Source organism: Chiloscyllium plagiosum, unplaced genomic scaffold (genome assembly GCF_037043375.1).
Source record: "Chiloscyllium plagiosum isolate Xiang-an unplaced genomic scaffold, Cpla_swu_hap1 HiC_scaffold_45, whole genome shotgun sequence".
Taxonomy (NCBI): domain Eukaryota; kingdom Metazoa; phylum Chordata; class Chondrichthyes; order Orectolobiformes; family Hemiscylliidae; genus Chiloscyllium; species Chiloscyllium plagiosum.
In genome coordinates, this window is record NW_028270183.1 from 71,193,815 (window position 1) to 71,218,686 (window position 24,872).

A 24,872-nucleotide genomic window follows, 5' to 3' on the forward strand; every position below is an offset into this window, starting at 1 on the left:
TCCTGCCATTCCCCAATAATCCTTCACTCCGCTATTGTTTATGAACCTTCTGTCTGTGCCTCAAACATATTCAATATCTCTGCCTCCAATGCTCTGCAGGGAAGAGAGTTCTAAGTACTCTCACCACTGAGAAATCAAAAATTAACCTCATCTGTGTGAGGGATTATTTTCGTCTTCTTACCTGAGAAAGGATATAATTAAATAGGAAGCAGTTCGGAGATGTTTCACTTCATGTATTCCCGGGATGAGGGTCTTATATTATGAAAGCTTTAAAAGGTTACTCTTGGAATGAGAGGTGATCTTATTGAAACATACAAAACCTAGAGGAGAGTGATCAGATAGATACCCATTGGGTTTTTGCATTGTCCAAACTTCCTGTTGTTTTTATAGAATCTCTGCAGTGTGGAAGCAGGACATTCCGTCCATCAAGTCCAGTTGACCTTCGGAACAGTATCCCCCCCGGTCCTGCCCCCCTACTCTATCCATGTAACCCTGCATTTCCCATGACTAACCTATCTAACCTACACATCCCTGGGCACTGTGGGCAATTTAGCATGGCCAATCCGCTTTAAGCTGCATATCTGTGGACGATGGGAGGAAACGAGAACACTGGGAGGAAAGCCACACAGACATGGGGAGAATTTCCAAATCCACACAGAGGGTTCACCGAGGTTGGAACTGAACGCAGCTACTTGGTGACGGGAGGTATCAGTGCTAACCACAGATCCACCATGCGCATCCATTAGTTTTATTAGTTACTTGTGGCTGACGAAAGAAATCTGCCGGACTTGTTCCTGTCACTGAACCTGACTCAGTCTGAGAACTTTATCATCGGCCATATCACCAACCTGGTTACATTTAAAATTTGGTGTCAGCAGTGGAGGAATCGCACAAGAAAAGGAAACAGTGACACCCTCCCACATCCGTCAGAGCAGTAATTAGGAGAACTGCACAATTTGGGATTTCAGTCAACTGGGAATTCTCTTTCCCAGAAGTTTGGGATGGCTGGACCTTTATAGCATATCGAAGCTAGCTTTGTCTGAATTTCCATGGATAGGTGAATCAGGGATAATGCTGCATGGAAAGAAAAGTGCAGCTGGGATCACAATGAGATGAGCCATGACCTTATTTACTGGTGGAGTAGTGTGAAAGGGCCGAATGGCCCACTTGTGTCCCTCAGCCCTATGTTCTGATGTTCCACTCAGCCCTCGGACTTGCTAAACAGGGGCAGATCGAGGCCACTCCGATGGTTAGGTGTAGTTTTGGAAATGTACTTGGAAAATCCAGGCTGGATCAGAAAGTGACCACCACCCCCACCCCCCCAGTCCCTGTTTCCAGGCTTCCCCTCTCTGTAACTTCTGCTCCAGATGTAGGTCATGTTGCAGACCCAGATACACTGGGAATACAGACACATACTCCACCAAAGGTTAATACAACCTATCCTCTGCTCTCCCTGAATGCAACACGATTGTACAACACGATTTCCAGCAAAATTACCCGTTACTTTCCAAAAGCATGACATGTGAAATTAATAAATAGGAACAGGAGTAGGTCAATCGGCCCCTCAAGCTAACCCTGTCATTTAATAAGAACATGGCTGATCTACTCCAGTACACGACTCCACTCTCTTGCCGACTCCTTGCATCCCTCCACACCTCTCTGAGTTAGAGAGTTCCAGACATTCACTACCTTCGGAGAGAAGACATTACGCTGCATCTCAGATTGAAATCGATGTTCCTTATTCGGTATCTATATCATCGAGTTCGACACTTTGCTCAAGAAAGGAAACAACTTCTCAACATCTACCTTCTCCAACCCCTCTGTGTCTTGTATGTTTCAGCAGGATCACTCCTCATTCATTTAAACCCCAATGAATTATCGCCTCACCATCTTAGAGATTCTCAATAACACAACCCTTTCTTCCCAGGAAACCGCCTAATCTACCAACCAAGTTACTTGCTGTATCAGCATGTTGACTTTATGTTTCATACACAGGAAGACTCCAATGCCTTTACTGTTCCTTTTCTGGAAGTCCTCTCCATTAAATAACAGTCTGCCTTTTGATTCTCATTGTCATCCTCAAACTCGGATGTATATTGCACTCAACTCCATCCTTCAGGCTGTCAGTATAGATTGTAAATAACTGATGCCATCGGACTGATATTTGCGGTACTCCAGCAGATAAACCTTTACCATAAAGATCCATTAATCCCGACTCTCCGATTTCTGTGTTAACCAATCATCATCCCATGTTAATACAGTATCCGACGTCCTGGAGCTTCTGTTTTGTGGAAGAACTTTTGTTTTTTTAATACCTTGTGGAAAATCTCTGGAAAGCCTGGTGTCCACCAGATTCCCTTTATCAAGTCCGTTGTTACATTTACAGGCATCTCCAGAAATACTTTGCATGATTTTACAGGGCAAAATATCATTTCCCTTTCACAAAACCACACTGACTCTGCGTGAAGCTTTTCTAAATGTCCATGCTTGCCAGGTTTTCCAAACTATACTAGTTCCATCTGTTTTCATTCGGTCCATGTGCCTCTAAATGTTTTCCATTCATATGTTTGTCCAAATGAGTTTTAAATGTTGTAGCTGTCGTTGCATCTCCCACTCTTCCTCTGGAAGCTCATGCCATACCGCCACCACCTTCTGTGTCAAAACTCTGCCCTCTAGTCCCTTTTAAATCTACCCTCTTTCACCTTAAACCTATTCTCTCTATGTTTGGATTCCCCTATCCTGTGGAAAAGACCTTGGCTATTCATCCTATCCATACCTTTCATGATTTTATAAGTTTCTATAATGTCACTCCTCAATATTCTACACTCCATTTGATGCTAACTTCAAGAACAAGTGTTTAAAGATAAGCACTGCAAAATTGAAACTATATTAAAAATGACAGGTCACCAACATTCAGCCCAAACGTCATACTGTGATTTGTTTTTCTCCATGTTACAATACTAAGGCTGCATGAAACTCTTATTAGTGCCAATTAGAAGTCAAGCACCTGAATTCCTTTATCTAAAGGGGGTAATGATCACGACAGTGAAAAGGTATCTGTGGCCAGATCTATATAATACCACATGGTCAACATTCTCCCTCCTGGCCTCCGTATGACTTTGTGTGGTTGTCTTCTTTATCTTGCATTCAATAGAGAGAACCCCTTTCCCCATTCACACCTAAAATTCGATCCGTTATACAGAATATTTTCGTTCACCACTGGTAAAAGTCCGTTTTTCTTTTGCCACACCCTCTTTTCCCTGCCACCCATCCTCCAAATCTGGAAAGTGATTAAAAGACCATTTTGCAATTGTATTCAATTTTGAAGAATTGACACAGTGGACTGGAAACACTAACTCTGTTTCTCTTTCTCTGCAGATGTTGACAGACCCGCTGAGTTTCTCCAGAAATGAATAGGCGCAGAACAATTTTTTCAATGAAATAAATAATTATGGATACTGGAAATAAAAATAAAAACAACCTTTATAGAAGGTTCACTGGATCTGAAAGTTTAACTCTGCATTCACTCCAGAAATTTTTGCAACATCTTTCGCAATTTCTTCAGCAATTTCTGCTTATGAACAATTTCCAACGATATATTGTCAAAGATGCCCAAATATTCTATTGACTGCCGTACACTGGGAACTGAACAGTAACGCATGGTGACAAGTTCCTTGACTCTGAAACTGCATAAAGCTGCCATCACTGACACTGTAGAGCTCTGAATCATGGTCAGGGAGAAAATGGAAGTATGTCCGCATCAGAAACCAGAGTAGGTCACTGAGGATGATGGGTGAATGGGTCTCGGTGTGAACTTGGGGGGGTGGGGGGGGGGGGCAGTCAGTAGAATTGAATTGCATATCTCGCAGCTAAAACTGGGTTATCATCTGATGCTGTAGATTTCAATGACAATCTGTCACTTTTCCCCCAGGATAGTCCATCCATCTACCATTTCCATCAAGCCGATCCATTGGTCAGTGACGAGTGTGGGTGAACATGGTCGGGTCGAAATCACGTGCACTTAAACCTGATTACAACCCATTAAAGCTACCGCACTTGACTGGTTACACTACAAACAGCAGGACTAACATCTGATACAGAGGAAGAAATGATGCCAAGACTAACAAATCAGATCTAAGCTTTCTCATCCTGTCAAATCCATGCATAAAAGTCGATGGACCATTAAACAACTTACTGGAGGAGAGGACTCCACAAATATCCCCATCCTAAATAATGGAACAGCCCTGTGCATCAATGTAAAATATGCAGTATCTGCACCATCCTCAGCCAGATGTGTTGAGTCGATTACCCACCTCACCCTCACTATGATACCCTCAGAATCACTGATGCCCGTCTTCAACCAATTCAATTCACTGCACGTGATATGAAGCAACAGCTGGACACTGTAGATACGACAAAGGCATTTGGCCCTGACACCATTCCTGCAATAGGACTGAGGACTTTTGCTACACAACAAGCCGTGTACCTGAGGAAGCGGTTTCTTTCCAGCTTCAACTCTGACAACCCCCTGGCAATGTGGGTAATTAGCAACTGCAATCCTCACTTTCTTCTAACGTGGGTAATTACTCAACTATGTCCCATCCCCTAAGAAGGGAATAATTACAATCGGATCAATTACCACGCCCTCAGTCCCACAACGATAATCAAATTGGTTGTTTTTTTTTGATAGAGCTGTCACACCGCACAGAAATAATCGGTTCAGTGTGGTTTCCGATATGCCCCCATGTGGAGATGGTGCTGTTGTGGAATTGTCATTGGATTGCTAATCCAGACCAGGCTAATTTTCTAGCAACTGGTGCAAGTTAATAACAATTAATAAAATATCGAGATCTCATACCTGGTGTCAGTAATAGTGATCGTGTATTCAATGTCGATTATAGATGTCGATCTCCTTCCCCAGTGTACGTTCAGGAAGTGAATCCCCCGTACTTTCCTATCTGGCCTAAAAGTGACTCCAGACACACAGACATGTGATAGACTCTTCAATGGTCTCTGAAACGGGCAAGCCTGGCACTCAATTGTATCAAACTGCTCCGGGGACTTAAAGGATAAACCCGGAGAGAACACCCGGCACCAGCCTCGTTATCAGAAAAGGGAACGGAAAACACAATCCTGTCGACTCAGCAGAGACCTCCTGCCGAACAGCTGAGAACTTGTGACAACATTTACAGAGCTTTCCCACACACTGCACAGAAGCATTGGGAAAGGAATACGTCATACAACTCATTGAGCTTTCCACATTATACTTAATGGCCGAACATCTCCTCAACGCAGTTTTCCCCATACAATATTCATATCCTTGAATATGTTTAAACATTGTGAAACATAAAATGAGAACTGCTGTCCTCCATTCAGCCCGTCAGTTTTGCGGCTCCATGCTATGTACAGGCAGTTCACTGATAACGCGTGTTGATTAAATACAATTTGGCTGCAATGCGATTCATTAAACTTTTTCTATAAAGTGAACTGGCGTTTACTGTGATGCGATTCCTTGTCGGGCACCAGCTGAACAGCAAATCCTGCCTCAGAAACCCTCTGTCTACAAAAGGTACAATCAATGTGTTCAGCAAAAACAGGAATGCAATCGGCTCTGCATGGCTTGAAACTGAGCCGGAAACTGGGAATTGTAGTCTATATTTAGAAAGTACTTTATTTCAAACTGTGGGTAGAATCTTGGGGAGAACTGGAATTTTCCATCGGCATCACATGGTCAGTTAGCCCCCGCGCGCTTTCTGGTGAAGATTGTGGTGAAAGGTACAGTACACCAGTGAGTGACTGTATTGTGAAAGTGTTACATTTACAGCACAGTTCCATTACAACATGTAATTTAAAGATTTATTTCGACGGTCCTATTGTCTGTTAGATCAAATTTAATTTTTGGTTTTTACTGATATTTTTGGGAGTTCGCCACTTACCCTCTTTTTTCCATAGACCCCATTATTAATATTGCACGATTGTGTACAACACAGTGCTGCACCGGAACACAGTTATTGCGTTATTGGAGAACAACCTGGAATGATAGCGATTTTCTATCTTCACACCATACTCCTGCTCTTTCCCTATTCCTTTAGTTTCCAGAAATCCTTATTTATATTCAGTTCCTTGACCTCCACAGCCTGATCAGGGAGAGCGTACCTCTGGTTTGCCAGTCTTCGAGTGCAGGCAGTTATTCTCATCTCAATGCAAAGTGGCCTATCTGTACCTAATATTGTGGCGCCTTGTTTTAGACGTCCCAGCCAGGGGAATTACCATCCCTGCTTCTAATCTGTCTCGCCCTGTCAGAGTGTTATATATTTCACTGACATTTCCATTCATTTTCCTAAACCCCATTAAATACAGGTCCAGTTGCCCCAAACTCTGCTCCCACAACAAGTCTGTCATCCCAGAGATCAGTCTGGTCATCCTTTGCTGCTCTCCCTCCATGTCAGGTTGGTCGTCTGTTAGGAAAAGAGACCAAAACTGCACACAATACTGCACAATGTTCGAGATGGGGTCTCACCAGGGCCCTGTACAGCTGCAGTAAGATACATAGAACATAGAACATAGAAGAATAGAGCGCAGTACATGCCCTTTGGCCCTCGATGGTGCGCCGATCCAAATCCACCTAACCTACACTAGCCCACTATCCTCCATATGCCTATCCAATACCCGCTTAAATGCCCATAAAGAGGGAGAATCCACCACTGCTACTGGCAAGGCATTCCATGAACTAACGACTCACTGAGTAAAGAATCTACCCCTAACATCTGTCCTATACCTACCACCCCTTAATTTAAAGCTATGCCCCCTCGTAATAGTTGACTCCATACGTGGAAAAAGGTTCTCATGGTCAACCCTATGTAAACCCCTAATCATCTTGTGCACCTCTATCAAGTCACCCCTACACCTTATTTTCTCCAAGTGCCTCAGCCTTTCCTCATACGATCTTCCTACCATACCAGGCAACATCCTTGGTAAACCTCCTCTGCACCCGTTCCAGTGCCTCCACATCCTTCCGATAGTATGGCGACCAGAACTGCACACAATACTCCAGGTGCGTCCGCACCAGAGTCTTATACAACTGCAACATGACCTCAGGACTCCGGAACTCAATTCCTCTACCAATAAAAGTCAGTACGCCATATGCCTTCTTCACCACACTATTTACCTGGTGGCAACTTTCAGAGATCTGTGTACATGGACACCAAGATCTCTCTGCTCATCCACGCTACTAAGTATTCGACCATTAGCTCAGTACCCCATCTTTTTGTTGCTCTTACCAAAGTGAATCACCTCACACTTACCTACATTGAACTCCATTTGCCACCTTTCTGCCCAGCTCTGCAGCTTATCTATATCCCGCTATAACCTGACACATACTTCCTCACTGTCAACAACTCCACCGACTTTTGTATCATCCGCAAACTTGCTTACCCAACCTTCTAGCCCCTCCTTCAGTTCATTTATACAAATGACAAACAGCAAAGGTCTCAAAACAGATCCTTGCAGAACACCGCTAGTAACTGCAATCCAAGATGAACCTTTACCATCAACTACTACCCTCTGTCTTCTTCCAGCCAGCCAATTTCTAATCCAAACCTCCAACTCACCCTTAATGCCATACCTCAGTATTTTTTGCGGTAGCCTACCATGGGGAACCTTATCAAATGCCTTACTAAAATCCATATACACCACATCTACCGCTTTACCCTTTAGTCACCTTCTCGAAGAATTCAATAAGGTTTGTGAGGCATGACCTGCCCTTCACAAAACCATGCTGACTACCCTTGATCACAATATTCCCATCCAGATGTTCATAAATCCTATCCCTTACAATTCTCTCCAAGACTTTGCCCACAACAGAAGTGAGTCTCACCAGCCTATAGTTACTAGGGTTATCCCTACTCCCCTTCTTGAACAAGCGAACTACATTTTCTATCCTCCAGTCTTCTGGCACTATTCCTGTAGTCAACGAGGACATAAAAATCAAGGCCAATGGCTCTGCAATCTCCTGCATTGCTTCCCAGAGAATCCTAGGATAAATGCCATCAGGCCCGGGCTGGACCTATTCCTACCCTAGTCATTCCTTTATTCCTGACATACCTATAGAAAGCCTTTGGATTTTCCTTAATCCTACCAACTAAGGACTTTCCATGTCCCCTCCCTGCTGCTCTTAGCTTTCTCTTCAGGTCCTTCCTGGCTACCTTATGACACTCAATCGCCCCAATTGAACCTTCACGCCTCATCTTTACATAGTCCCCCTCTTCCATTTAACAAGGGATTCCAATTCCTTATTAAACCACGGCTCCCTCACACGACCCTTTCCTCCCTGCCTGACGGTACATACTTATCAAGGACACTCAATAGTTGCTCCTTGAACAAGCTCCACATATCAATTACGCCCTTGCCATGAAGCCTACATTTACTCCTGTACTCAAATCCTCCTGAAATGAAGGTGAATACAGCATTTATTTTCCTTCCTGATTTCTGCTCCTGCAATATTACTTTAAGTGATTGGTGTACAGGGAGATCCAGATTCCTTTCAAAGTTATAGTTCCCCACGTGCCGGGCCTACATACAATGGTCAGCGTGCCAATACCATTCCCAGTATTGACTTATGGCTTCAGAACTCACTGCCACACATGGACTCGGAGGGCTACGCAGAAATAAACAAAAATGCAGCTTTAGTTCATTTATAGTGCAACATTTTTCAACCACTCATTTTTCAAATGAGAGGCTGCCAGTCCATTGTTCCCATCAAAGTACACAGCATCTCATCTCCCCCATTACTCTGCACCTGCCACGTATTTGCCCAGTCACTCCACTTGTCTCAACCACCTTGGAACTTTTTTACATCCTCCTCATCCACTCACAGGCTGACATCGTTTAGTGCTGTCAGCAGACTTGGGAATATTGCATTTGCGCCCCTCACCCAAAGATATGATGTGTATTGGGAATAGCTGGAGCTCAAGACACGATCCTTACAATATCCTCCAAGCCTTCCATTTAAAAATAAAACATTGTTTTATTCCTACTCACTGTTTCCTGCCAGCTCTCCCATTCTAAATCTATGACCATATATTAGCCCGAGTCCCATAGGATTCGAATATGCACAATAAGCTTAGGGCTTTATCAAAAATCTTTCTGATAATCCACTCGCATGGCATTGATACCTCCTACATAATTTTACTAAAAGCCACTTTATCAAATATGATTCCCATTTCATAAATCTCTGTTGACTTTGTCTATGCCCATTAATTTCAGTCCAATACTTTCTCTAAACTGTTTAGTTGCTATTTTCATTCCAGTCCCTTTTTCTCACAAGACTAAAGTTCCCCAGTATTGCTCGGAAGTTTTCTTTTTTGATTTATTTCCTTCTGTGAAGGCATAACTAAAGTATTTGCTCCATAGTTCTGCTATTTCCCGGTCCTCAATTATCTGGTATCAGACTGTAAGAAATCTGCAACTTTTTTCTCTTAATTTTGCCATTGACATATTTCCAGAAAATATTACAAGTTCTCTCTTACCAACTTTGTTAAGATAATCTTCAGAAACCCATCAATTCCTACCTTCCACAGCCATACAATCACAAAAGCACAGACTCTGTCCTACCAGAAATACAGCACAGTCTACATTCGGCCCACTTTCCGACACAAGACCTTAGCCGTGAATCTTAAAGCATTTGAAGTGCACAACCGTGTCGTTTCTAATGATTTGAGGTTACCATGACAACTCCACTCTCAAGAAGTGCATTCCAGAACCCAACCACGCTCTGGTTGAAAAACAATTCTCAAATCTTCACTAAACCGTAAATCCTTCACTTTAAAAGTGTGGCCCTTTGAGTAAAATCAACAGCTGCTGTCTATCCAACCTGTCCATGTACCTCGTAATCCTATCACTCTGAATCACAGACCTCTCAGCCTTCTCTCCTCCAAACTAAATAATCTGAGGTTATCCAGCCTCTCTCCATAGCTGATATGCTCCATCCCAGGGAACACCTCTGCACCCCTCCAGTACAATCACATCCTTCCTGTAATGTTGTTCCCAGACCTATACACAGTATTCCATCTTGCCCTCACCAAAGTTCCGCATAGTTCTTATAATCTAAGCCTCGATTAATAAAGGCTATGTTTACATTCCCCTACCCTTTCCCAGATTGTGTATTAACCTGTGCAGTCACATTCAGCGATGTCTGGAGAAGCACCCTCTGAGCTTTCTAATGTGCTGCCATTCATTGAGTACTCCCCTGACTGGTTCCTTCTTCCAAAATGCATCACCTCATAGTTACCAGGGTTACATTCCATCTGCCATTGATCCACCCATCTGACCATTCCATCAGTATCCACCTGTAACATAAGGCTTTCCTCCTCAATGCCAACCTCCCGGCCAATCTTTGTATCAAATACAAACTTATTTATTACACACCCAACCCCTCGTCCCTATTCACAGCTGCATCATTTATGAATACCACAAATAACAAGGATAAAATTCTCTCAACATCAGTTACATCACGTGGTTGTGCACGTTGATGAAGAAGCAGCGGTTTCGAAAGCTAGTGTTGCCGAATTAACCTGTTAGACTCTGGTCTGGTGTTATGCTATTTTTAGATTTGTCCACCGCAGCCCAACACTAGCACCTCCGAATCACAAATAATAAGGGACCCAGCACTGATGCCCGTGGTACAGCATTGGACACTAGCCCCCAGTCACACAAACAGCCTTCTACCACTCCCCTCTTTCTCCTACTACTGAAGTTGATTTAGATGCAACTTGGCAAGTCACTAATGAGTCCTACGTGTTCACTAGTTATTCTGTTCCGCTTCACACACTTGTAGGTTATCTGGGGATTCCCTGTAATCTTGTCCATAAGACCATAAGACATAGGAATTGATGGCCATTCAGCCCATCGAGTCCACTCCGCCATTCAATCATGGCTGATGGGCATTTCAACTTCACTTACCCGCATTCTACCCGTAGCCCTTAATTCCTTGTGACATCAAGAATTTATCAATTTCTGTCTTGAAGACATTCAGCGTCCCAGCCCCCACTGCACTCTGCGGCAATGAATTCCACAGGCCAACCACTCTGGCTGAAGAAATGTCTCCGCATTTCTGTTCTGAATTTACCCCCTCTAATTCTAAGGCTGTGTTCACGGGTCCTCGTCTCCTCGCCTAACGGAAACAATTTCCTAGCGTCCACCCTCTCCAAGCCATGTATTAGCTTGTAACTTTTTATGAGATGTCCCCTTAATCTTCGAAACTCCAATGAATACAATCCCAGGATCATCAGCCGTTCCTCATATGTTAGACCTACCATTCCAGGGATCGTCCGTGTGAATCTCCGCTGGACATGCTCCAATGCCAGTATGTCCTTCCTGAGGTGTGGGGACCAAAACTGGACACAGTACTCCAAATTGGGCCTAACCAGAGCTCTATAAAGTCTCAGTGGTACAACGGTGCTTCTATATTCCAACCTTCTTGAGATAATTGACAACATTGGATTCGCTTTCTTAATCACGGACTCAAGCTGCATGTTTACCTTTAGAGAATCCTCAACAAGCACTCCCAGATCCGTCTGTACTTTAGACAGCCTGATAAATTTCCTGTTTATTTCCAAATTGCCGTATGTTTTGTGAGTTATATAAAGTTCACAGTGACCCACCGCTGATTCGTTGAAACTCTCGAGAACATAGGCCGAGTTTCCTCATCACGCAACCTTGCCACCTGAGGGATTTATCTGGATAATGTCCATTACACTTCCTCTGTGGTCAGTATGTTCTTTCTCAGATTCGGTCACCAAAACTGTGCACAACACTCCAGGTACAGTCTCACCAATACTCTGTGAAACTGCTTCAACATGTCTTTACATCTATATTCTGACTCCCTTAAAGGAAGGCAAACCAAATTTTAAGTTTCCACTTACATATATTCCTCCAAATACCTTTCATATGATTGCATTTTCGAACTCACTGTGTGAGTTCTGATAGAAAACCTTCTGATAATCTAAAATTTATACCAATTCTACTGGTACCCCATTATCTATGCTGTAAGAATCAAGTTCAAACAATTCCAAAGTTTGTCAAGTATGATTTCCCTTTCACAAATGAATACTGAGTCTCTCAAAGTTTGCTGTTAATGTCTAAATATCCAATATCACATCCTATATAATATATTCCAACAATTTCCGAACAAATGTCAAGTTAATTTGTCAGCAGTTCTCCACATTATCTCTTCTTCTCTTTGTAGATGCTTGGATCCCTACCATTCATCGATAGTGCTTGGATCACGTTTATTGATGTGCATTTATCAACACCAGCTTCCAGACTCTGCAAAATGTACAGGAAAATAGAACGCAGTCATCGACAACGCAATCAATACTTATATTTTTGATTTATGTCTGAAGATTTTGGTATGAAGTACATCTGGTTTGTCAAGCTTAGCAATGCTCAATCCAGCTGCATGTTCAATATTGCCTTGTTACTGATATGAATTGACTTCATGTCTTTACTTCCACAAGTCATATACGATCACTTCGTATTTCTCGGTGATTTTCTGGATCTTACTCCATTAAGACAGATGTAAAGTAACCGATCATTTGCTTTACCATTTCCCTGTTATCCACCATAAACTCGTCTCTCCCGATTGCAAATTTCCACATTTGACTACTTTTTTTTTTCTTTTGAAATATAGATCATAGATTTTTGCAGTCTTTGTGTTCCTGTTTGTTTGCATGCATGTTCGCTTTTTGATTTCCTGATCAGTTTCATGGCCCTCCTTTCTGGATTGCAATTTTCTGAGAATTCTCAGGATTCCACAATGTCTGGAATTCTTTTGAAGTCACTTCCTGTGATTAATTTATTCTTTAATTTGTTATGTTAATCATCATTGTGTCACTTACTCACTCTTTGGTGTTTTCATCTGAAATAAGTAGACATATCTTTCAAACTATGCAGTATTTCTATAAATCTCCTGGTCCTGACCAGATATATTCAGGAACACTGCAGGAGGACAGAGAGGTAATAGTGGGGGCCCTGGTTGGTACTTACGTATCATCAGTTGCCAACGGGTGAGGTCCCGGAGGACTGGAGGGTAGAGAATGCTGTGCCCTTATTCAAGAAGAGCTACAAAGAAAAACCTGGGAATTATCGACCAATAAACCTGACGTCTCTAGTTGGTAAGTTTCTTGAGAAGATCTGAGAGAGACGATATACATGCATTTGGCAAGGCAGGCTGTGATTATGAGCAGTGTTGAAACTTTATTGCTGGAACAGCACAGCAGGTCAGGCAGCATCCAGGGAACAGGAGATTCGACGTTTCGGGCACAGGATTATGAGCAGTCAGCATGTCTTTGTGCATGGGAGATAATGTCTCAAAAATTTGTGAGAGTGCTTTGGTGAAATGACCAGTAACTTTGACAAGGGCATGGTGGTGTACGTGGTGTATATGGATTTCAGTAAGGCCTTCAGTCAGGTTCCACATGGTAGGCTGCTCTGGAAGTTTAGATCATATGGAAATGAGTGGGAGCTGGCAAATCAGATACAAAATTTGCTTGATGTTAGGAAACATAGAATAATAGTGGAAGCATGCTTGTCGGACTGAAGGCCTGTGATGAGAGGAATGCCTCAGGAGTCGGTTGTGGGACTCTTACTGTTTGTTTTATGCATGTCTATTGTATATATATATATATATTTACAGATAAGTGTCAGTTCTTGCATTTTAGAAAGTCAAATCAGGGTAGGAGTTTCATAGTGAATGACAGGGTCTTAAGGAGTGTATTGAGACAAAGGGACCTTGGAATCCAGGTTCAAGGTTGTCTGAAAGTGGAGTCACAGGTCGATAGGGCCGTGAAAACGGCATTTGGCACACTGGCCTTCATCAGTCAGAGTATTGAGTATCGAAATTACGGAGTTATGTTGCAGTTATACAGGATGCTGGTGAGGCAATACTGGTAGTGCTATGTTCAGTGTTGTTCACTTTGCTATAGGAAGGATATTATTAAACTGGAAATAGTGCAGAAGAAATATACAAGATGATGCCCGGACTCAATGGTCTGAGTTATAGTGAGAGGTTGGGCAAGCTAGGAGTTTTTACTTTAGAGTATATGAGACTGAGGGAAATCTGATAGAAGTGTATAAGATCATGGGAAGCATGGATAGAGTGAATGCACTCAGTCCTTTTTTCCACAGGATTGAGCAACCCACGGACTAGAGGGCATCAAGTTAAGATCCGAGGGGAAAGAGTAAAGGGGAACCTGAGGGGCAATTTCTTTTACACACAGGGTGGTATGCACATGGAATGAACTGGCAGCAGAAGTGGTTGAGGGAGATACATTCACAAATTTTAAAATGCATTTGGACAAATACACGGATAGGAATGAATAAGAAGGATATCGGGCAAGTGCAGGTAAATGGGGTTAATGTGAATCGACATTTTCTTTGGAATGGACCAGTTTGGGCTGAAGGGCCTTTCTCCGTGCTGTCAGACACTATGACTCTCACAATCATTGCTTCTCCCATTGAATATTATATTATCCTTCCCCAATTAATTGGAGCGTACTTGACCCTCTTGCCTCCGGGCTTCCATGATGTTTGACCAGAATGTTCAAACATTCGATATTGTATTCAGACGCCGTATAAAAATGCAACACATTGATGTCACTATTCCTCCAAAGCTGCTTCAGAGCATGGTTATTAATTAGTCCTCCTGACAACACAACACCAAATCTGAAATAACCTGCTCCCTAGTTTGGTTCACAACATATTATTCCACTTACCCAATACACACTTACGGAAGTTTTTCTTCACAGTATTAGTAGTCACTGCAGTTTCAATGCAACTTGAGACCATCCATTATTAATGCAGCACTCACGATTATTTGTTACTCATTCTCAGGATGAGGGCATCGCTGGATAACCAGTATTTATTGCCTATGCCAGAGGGCAGTTAAGAGTAAGCAGCGTTGTCTTGTGTCTGGAGTCACATGCAGGCCACACCAGGTAAGGACAGCAGTATCCTTCCCTCAAGGACATCAGTGAACCAGATTTGTTTTTCCAACAAACGACAATGGATTCCTGGTCATCATAAACCCTTGATTCCAGATGCATATTGAATTCAAATTCCACCATGGCACGATTTGAATTCATGTCCCCAGAATATTACCTGGGTCTCTGGGTTAAGTGCCCAGCGATAATATCACTGTGTCATTGCTCCCCCTTGCATATACTTGCATTCCCTATTTTCAGAGCATATGATGTAAAGTATTTACGTGACAGATTTGGTTTTGATATATAACACACTAATGTTTACTTCACCTTGCTATTTGTAAGATTCACCCAAACTGATTCTGTGGGAAGTGATGGAAAGGGTCTGTGGCGTTATTACCGATAGATTTGGACAAGACGTTCAGGGAGACTCCCCTCAATGCTGAGGTAATCTGAAGAATTGGTCAGCAATACAGGACAAGCATCAATATTATTTCCCCCCACTTTGCTAGGATAAGTGTCACCATATTCTTCTGCTCCTTCGCACTCACTGTATATCTGTTATAACACCCACCCCCGAACAAGGCTCACACGCTATCTCCAAATAAGGCTCAAGCACGACCATACTCACTGTTGAATTCAGCACCTTCCCTCTCTCACTTTTTCTGTCACTGATGCAATACCCCGCACACTAATACCACTGCATGGATACAACACTGTGGTCAGACTCCCTCCGGACATCTCACCCTTCCCCTATAACAGCATTAACAGCAGGGACACCCATCCCACCCTCATTCCGTCCCTCCTCTTCTCCCATTCCAGGAGAAATATTCTGGAATAGGACATAAAAGGCCAAGCCGGGTGTTAGAGTGCCCGATATCCGTTCCCTCACCCTCTACCCCGACATGTGGGGAGGATCCTGGAAAGAGCCAGATAGGACCAGGACACCTTGTGTAGAGATTCTGAAACATCGACGTCCCACCAGCCAAGTAAGCATCAATGTTCAGGAAAGAGCAATTCTCAACTTAAACTCGCTGGCAGTTCCAATCTCATCTCTCTCACTTTTCAGGCTTAGTTAAAAGACTAAAACTAAAAATAATGTTTATTCTCTTCAGCAAAAATGTTAAAAAGAAAAAATAAACGATATAAGTTCATTACGAAAAATCTAAAACATGACGTTCATTCAAAATTATGGGCAATCCCTAGTAAATACTCGACATCATTTCTCTCACTAAATCTTCTTATGAGTGTTTGTATTCTAGCATCTGCTTCTTTAATTTCAACAGAATATCGTGCCCTGCTATCAATTGCTCATAGTAAATGTTCCTTCCTCTCTGAACTTTTCGTAAACTGTCAATATATTTCCAAATAACTGGAGGTTCCACGTCAAGTTCGCATTGTCATCTCCTGTGGGCAGATTCTGCATTATTGTTTGTTTTGTCCTCATTGTTTAAAGTTCTTTCATATATATTCCACATTCCAACTGGAAAAAGCGGTGGACGCCGAATATTTCCTCAGCGTAATCTTCTACCTCCATAGTTATCCTCGAACCAGTCCAGCAGCGGTTGCAACTCATCTGGAAGCGCATCAGTTAAATATTCAATAGCTTTATGAATTTTTTCAATGTGAATAATTGCAAGACCAATTATCGTTTTAGATCTGAAAGAAAATTCTGAGTCAATGTTATACTTACTCAAGTGTCTTTTTAACATTTTAACTAAAGGGAATAAGCATTATTTTTATTTGTATTGCTTTGATTAATGCTTTTATCGAAGCCTGAAAAGGAATAAATATGAGCTGCGCTGAAATAGTTCTGCACCTAAATGGGTCTGCGGCAAAATGGGCTGCACCAAACAGGCCACACCAAACAGAATGAAGTATTCCGTAAATTACACAGCACAGAGGGACGCTATATTACCATCCCAGGCTGTTATGCAGAAGCAGGGACGCCCTGGGTAGCTGTCAGGAAATACAAAGTATAGATCATTACTTAATTTGTGTTTGGAAAGCTGTAACGAGTGGAATTCTTCAGGGGTCATCAACAAATTACAAGCTATTTAATGAACCGGATGAAGGAGATGGAGCTCAGTTTGATCATGCACCAGGATATTCATTCAATAAGATGTCAAATGGAGATAGAGCGTCTGCAATGGGATACAGACAGTGGATGGCAGAGCGTCTGCAATGGGATACAGACAAGGGAGGGAAGAGCGTCTGCAATGGGATACAGACAGGGGGAGGGCAGGGCGTATGCAATGGCATACAGACAGGGGAAGGACAGATGAACTGCAATTGGATACAGACGGGTGGAGGGCAGAGTGTTTGCAATGGGATACAGAAAGGGGGATAGCAGACCGCCTGCAATGGGATACAGACAGGGGACGGCAGAGCGCCTGCAATGGGATACAAACAGGGGGAGGGCAGGGCGGCGTCTGCAATGGAACACAGACGGGGGAGGGAAGACTGTCTGCAGTGGGATACAGACGGGGGGGGGGGTGGGAAAAGCGCCTGCAATGATATACAGATAGCGGAGGGCAGAGCGTGGGCAGTGAGTCTACAATGGGATACAGACAGGCGTAGGACAGATCACCTGCAATGGGATACAGACGGGGGAAGGGCAGAGTGTCTGCAATGGAATACAGACATGGGGAGGGATGCACCTCTGCAATGGGATATAGACAGGGGAAGGACAGATCACCTGCAATGGGATACAAATTGGGGGAGGGCAGAGCGTCTGAAATGGGATACAATCAGGGGACGGCAGAGTATCTGCAATGGAATGCAGACGGGGGGGAGGAGCATCGGCAGTGGGATACAGACAGGGGGAGGGCAGAGCATCTGCAATGGGATGCAGACAGGGGAAGGGCTGAGTGTCTGCAATGGGATCCAGACAGGGGAAGGCAAAGCGTCTGCAATGGGATACAGGCGGGGGAGGGCAGAACATCTACAATGCGATATAGACAGCTGACGGCAGTGCGTCTGTAATGGGATACAGACGGGGAAGGGTAGATCGTCTGCAATAGGATACGGACAGGAGGAGGGCAGAGCGTCTGCAATGGGATACAGACGAGGCGGTTGGAGCGTCTGCAATGGGATACCGATGGGTGAGGGCAGAGCATCTGCAATGGGATACAGACGGAGGAGGGCAGAGCATCTGCAATGGGATACAGACAGTGGGAGTGCAGAACGTCTGCAATGGGACACAGACTGGGGAGGGCACACAACAAGCAATGGCATACAGACAGAGGATGGCTGTGAGCAAAGCTTCAGCAGAAAAAAAAACAGTACAATATATATGTGATGGAAATTTTCTGTTTTGTGGAAAAGACGAAACAGCAGAAATTTATTTAAATGTAAGGAGAATGCAGAACTTAGTGTTACAGAGGGATTTGTGTGTCTTAGTACATGAATCACATCAAATTATTCTGAAGATGTTGCAAGTGATTTGGAAGGTAAATGCAGTGATCCTGTTTCGTGCAAGGGGTGTTGGGTATGATCTTGCCGATGTTTTCTGCATCAGTACAGGGCATTGCTGAGATTACATCTGTTGTATTATGTGTAGTTATAACTGCTTAAACTGAAAAAAAAAACAAAATTGCTTTCGAAACGTCTCAAAGACGTTTCTCTTCACGCATTCTTGGGATGAATGCATTACGTTATGAAGAATTAACAGTTCGGCCTGAGAATGAGGGATGTTTTATTGACCATATAGGATCTTGAGAAGAGGGTAGTTGGTGAATACCGGATGGATATTTCTTCTTGTGTGGGAGAATAAAACTGGGGAAATACTTAAAGAATAAGTCAGGTTCAAAGGAAAGGTCATTGGACAGAAAAATTGAACTCAGAATTCTGTTCCTACATGCTGACAGACAAGCTGAGCTTTACCAGCAATTACTGTATATGTTTAAGAATATTCATTTTAACACAGATATTGTGAAGACATGAAACGCTTATTTTTACATTATGCAAGCACATATAAGCACATCTTCAAAACAAGTAGGACTATTTATTGTTAATGAATTGATTCTGCAATACCGGACTAACCTGGAGTCGAGAACGTGATCGAGTCATATAGATCGGACAACGTTCAAGAAGAGCTCATAGAGTCCAGTGTGGGACTGATAACGTTATTGATTTAACTTACAGATGGAAAATGTAGCCGATCTGTAGAGAAACATTCTATTGTGCTCTTTCTGCTTCCCTTTCACTCATCACAGCAATGTGTGGGAGTGAAAAAGAGCCCAGTCGTCTTTCCCACTAATGGAGGATTCCGGATGAGGATTCATTGGAATCTCCCCATTGCCTGAAGCAAAATAGTTCAACTAAATTCAACTGTTTCATGAAGAAATCCCATTGTCAGAAGGCTGTACAAGCAGAATAACTGCAGAAGTAATTATCCGACTCAAAAATGAGGGGAACAGACAGGAGATTCTGTGGCTGCAAATGGGAATCCGGAATGGTGTGTAGCCTCCCACATTCCAGCGTCCAAGATGTCTCAGAGCGGCTGCAGAAAGTTTTCACTGGGGGTTGGGGGGGGGGGGGGGGGGCAGTGGGCGGGAAGCAGCCAGAAGCCATTGTGCACATTGGTACAAAGGACAGAGTGACACAGGTAGAAATAGTGATGACATCCTGCAGAGTGATTATAGAGAGCTAGGGAAAAGGATAAAAGAGAGTGGTAATATCCAGTTTACTTCCAGTTCTCCATGCTAGTGAGGGTAAGAATAGGAGGATATGGCAGATGGAGGGGTGGCTAAAGAATTAGTGTAGGGGCAGAGATTTTTGTATTACTGGGATCTTTCGTCAGGAAGGACGGGTTGTACCTGAGGTGGAAGGGGGCCAATATGCTGGCAGGCAGGTTTGCAACTGCTGAAAGGGAGGGTTTCAACTAGATTGGCTGGGGTTGGGGAGGGGTGGGATCCTCAACAGCAGGAAGGCAAATGCGAGGCTGGAAGGAGATGCACTAATCAGAAACAGTACAATAAAGAGACAGGTCAGGCTCGACAACGACAGGGAGCAAGGAATGCCTGTTGGATTAAATTGCAGCTGTTTCAATGCAAGATTACTGACAGGTAAGGCCGATGAACTCAGGACATGGATCGGTGCGCGGGACTGGGATATTATAGCCATTACTGAAACATGGCTAAGGGAGGGACAGCACTGGCAGCTTAATGTACCAGGGTACGATGTTTTATGCGGGACAGAGATGGTGGAAAGAGGGGACGGGGAGTTTCATTTTGATTAAGGCGAGTATCACAGCAGTAAACAGAGATAAAATAACTGATGGATCATCTTGTGAGGATTTGTCTGGGGAGCTAATAAATAAGAAGGGAATTGTGATAGGATTTGGATTGTACTGTAGGTCCCCAAATAATAAACGAGAAATTAGGGGAACAAAAATATGTATAAAGACTGGGGAGCCTTACAGGGCCAATAGGATTGCCTTAGTAGAAGATTTTAATTTTCCAAACATAGACTGGGAATGGCAGAGAATTAAGGACTGAGATGGCGTGTATTTATTAAGTGTATTCAGAATATGTTCCTCAAGCAGTAAGTAGAGGGTGCAACTCGGGAAGGGACGAAACGTGACCTATTCTAAGATCTAGGGCAGGACAGGTGACTGAGGTGACAGAGGGGGAGCATTCTGGGACCAGTGACCATAGTTCTATTAATTTTTAATAAGTTTTGGAGAAGGACAAAACTGCTCCATCTTTTCAAGTTTAAACTTGGGGCAAGGCGAACTTTGATCGAATTAGACAGGAGCTTGTAGGGGTTGGTTGGAGGAGTTGTTTGCAGGCGAAGGGACCTCCTGCAAGTGGGAGGTCTTTAAAAGTGAAATGTCTACAGTTCACGGTCTATATGTTCCTGTGAGGGTAAAAGGCAAGGTTGGCAGGCAGAGGGAACCTCGGATGTCAGGAGATATTGAGGCTTTGACCAGCAAAAAGGAGGCGTGGCTCAGGTCCAGGCAGCTGGGACAGAGGAAATTCCTGGAGGTGTACAGGGGATACAGTAGTTTACTGAAGAAGGAAATCAGGAGGGTGAAAAGGGGACACAAGATAGCCTTGGCTGAGAAGATTAGGGTGAATCCAAAGAGGTTCATTAAGTATATTAAAGTAAAAAGAATAACTAAATGAGAGTATGACCCCTCAAATTCCAGAGTGGACATGCATGTCTAGAACGGTAGGAGATTTGTGAGATTCTCAATGAATATTTTTCCTCTGCCTTTCCCGTGGAGAAAATCATGAAGACTTGGGAGGTGAACAAAGGTCGCAGTGTTATCTTGGGGTGAGTCAATATCCCAGGAGTAGACGTGTTGGATGCATTAGAATGTATCAAGGTGGATAAATCTCCTCGTCCTAAACAGATGCATCCAAGAACACTGCAAGAGGCTACAGAGGAAACTACGGGGACCCTGGTTGATATTTTTGCATCATCGTTAGCTACAGTTTAGCTTCCACAATATTGGAGATTAGCAAATGTTGTGCCATTATTCAAGAAGGGAAGGAAAGAAAAATCTGGTATCGATAGACCAGGAAATCTAACATCTCTTTTACGTAGGTTACTTGATAAGGCTCTGAGGGATGAGATATACATGCATTTGGAAAGATAAGGTTTGATTGGAAATAGTCTTTTTGACAGATTCCCTACAGTATGGGAACAGGCCATTTGGCCCAACAAGACCACACCGACCCTCCAAACTAACCCACCCAGTCCGATTCTCCTACCCTATAGTTAACCCTGACGAATGCACATAACACTATGGGTAACTTAGCATGGCCAATTCACCTGACCTATATATCTTTGGATTGTGGAAGGAAAGTGAAGCACCCAAAGGAAAGCCACACAAACACAGTGACAATGAGCAAACTCCACACAGAGTCACCCGAAGCTGGAACCAAACCCGGATCCATGGCACTATGAGGCAGCAGTATTAGCCACTGAACCACCATGCCAACCTTGCTTTTTTCAACACAGTTCAATGACACAGGGACAAAATCTATTCTGCCCTTCACCCATGATGCACGTTCCAATATCACATACCATGGATAATTTATTCTCCACTGAAAATGTCGTCTTATTATTATTTATTAATTAGTTTGTTATTATTAATTTTAATAATTATTATTAATAGTTGTTTTTAGACTGGAAAGATTGCATGGCTTTGTGAGTGGGAGATCATGCCGCTCAAATTTGTTTGAGTTCATTGATGAAGTGACCAGGAATGTTGATGAGGGTAGTGTGGTAGACGTAGTCTGTATGATTTTCACGGAGGCCTTTGACCAGGTTACCATTGATAGGATGGTCTGGAAGGTTAGAATCGCATGGAATCCAGAGGGAGCTGGCAAATTGGACACACAATTGGCTTCACGGTAGTAAGCAGTGAGCAGTAGTGGAAGGATGCTCTCGGACCAGAGGCCTGTGACACATGAAATGCCTCAGGGGTCCCTGATGGGCCCATTGCTGTTTGTTATCTGTATCAATGATATTCTTGCGAATGAACAAGGCATGATTGTGAAACTTGAAGATGACACTAAAATGGGTGGTATCGTAGACAGTGAGGAAGTATGTCAGAACTTGCAGCAGGATCATGGTCAAACTGGAGAAGTGGGCCGAGGAATATTTTGGCAACGTTAGATCAAGGTAGGAGTTTGATGGTGATTAGTAGGACCTTAAGGAGTGTAGTTGAGCAGAGGGACCATGGAGTTTATGTCCACCGTTCTCTGAAAGTAGGGTCATAGTTAGACATGGTAGTGAAGAAGATTTTTGCCACACGAGCATGCATCGTCAGGACATTGAGGAGAGCAGTTGGGAAGTTATATTGCAATGAAACAGGATGTTGGTGATGCTGCACTTGTAGTGCTGTGTTCAGTTTTAGTCACATTGCAATCGGAAGGATATGTTTTACTTTGAAATGTGAACAGACGAAATTTACAAAAATGTTGCCAGGAATCAACAATATGAATTATAGGGAGAGGTTGGACAAGCGAGGACTTTCTTCTTTCGAGAATAGGAGACTGAGAGGGATCTTATAGAAGTTTACATGGATAGGGTGAATGGATCCAGCCTTTTTTTTCCTAGAGTTGGGGAATCGAGGTGGAAAGGGCATCAGTTTAAGGTGTGAGGGGAAAGAATAAAAGGGAAACTGGTGGAAACTGTTTTACACAGAGAGTGGTACACAAAGGGAATGTGCTGCCAACGGAAGTGGTGGAAGCATTTGTATTAACGATAATTAAACGACATTTGGGCAAGTACATGTACAGGAAAGGACGAGAATGCTATGGGCCAATGTGTTGGGAAATGAGGTTAGTGTGGTTGGATATTTGGGTCAGCATGGACGGGTTTGGGCCAAAGGGCCTCTCTGCCTCTCTCCATGCTTTAGGACTTGATGACTCTACAAATAGAACAGCATTTGGGTCAAACTCTCATTTTTCCTTCGGTCATGTGTTCGAATCATATTTGGACAATGTTCTTTCAAGTTAACTTTGCAGATATTTTGCTTTCCAGTTCGGTATCGACAATACGTGTGTGTGTGTGTGTGTGTGTGTGTGTGTGTGTGTGTGTGTGTGTGTGTGTGTGTGTGTGTGTGTGTGTGTGTGTGTGTGTGTGTGTGTGTGTGTGTGTGTGTGTGTGTGTGTGTGTGTGTATTTCTCAGTATTTTTCAAAGAAAACTATCAATGTACATATTTGCAATATCCGCTCGTCATTCCTCTTTTCATCATAGTTTGAGCAACTTTGTTTTGGTCATAAACGTGTTGTTTTAGCAGATTAAAGAATTCTGCCTGATTTGTCCCTAACACTGACCCTGACACACTCTGAGAACTATATCATTGCCCATATCACCAACATAGTTATAATTATTTTTTGTGGTCAGTATCAGCCAACGTTAGTGTCGAGGAGTTCATTGGACGGGAGTCTGAGGGATAGGATTTACATCTATTTCGAAAGACAAGGAATGATTAGGGATAGTCAATATTGATTTGTGTGATGGAAATCATGTCTAATTAATGTGATTGAGTATTATGAAGAGGTGACAAAGAAGATTGAATAAGACACTGTGGTATATATTGTTTACACAACCTTCAGCAAGGCATTTAACAAGGTTCCCCATCGTAGACAGATTACTAAAACTAGGTTATATGTAATCTAGGAAAAACTAACCAATTGGATACAAAATTGGATTGAAGGTAATGGATTGTTTTCCAGACTGAAGACCTGTTGCCAGCGACGTGCTGAAAGAATCAGTGCTGAGCTCATTGCTTTTCATCACGGCTGTAAAAAGCTTTGAAGTGCTTTTCGGCGGCTTGGTCAGTAACTTTACAGATAACATCACCAAAGTGGTTCAGTGGACAGTAAAATAAGATTATCTCAGAATATAACAGGAGCCTTGACCATCAATGAGCCAAGGACTGGCAGATGGAATTTAATTTAGATATTTGTGAGGTTTTGCATTTTGGTAAGTTAAAGCAGGATAGTGCCCTGGGGAATGTTGCTTAACAAAGAGAACTACGGGTGAAGATTCATAATTCCTTGTAAGTGGAGTTTAGGTCGGTAGAGTGGTGAGGAACGTGGTTGACATGCTTGCTTTAATCGGTCAGAGCATTGAGTAGAGGAGTTACGGGTAGCGTGTTGCGCTTGTACAGGACGTAGATGAGGCCACTTTAAGAATACTGCGTACATGTCAGTTGAATCTGCTAAAGGATGGATATTGTTAAGGTTGAAAGGGTGCAGAAAAGATTTACAAGGATTTTCTGGAACCTGAGGGATTGAGCTGCAGGGAGATGATGAACAAGTTGAGGCTTTTTCCCCAGGACTGTCAGAGTTTGAATGGTACCATGACAGAGGTTTAATAAAGTCCTGAGGGGCATGGATAGTCTAAATGGGCAAGTTTTTTTCCCA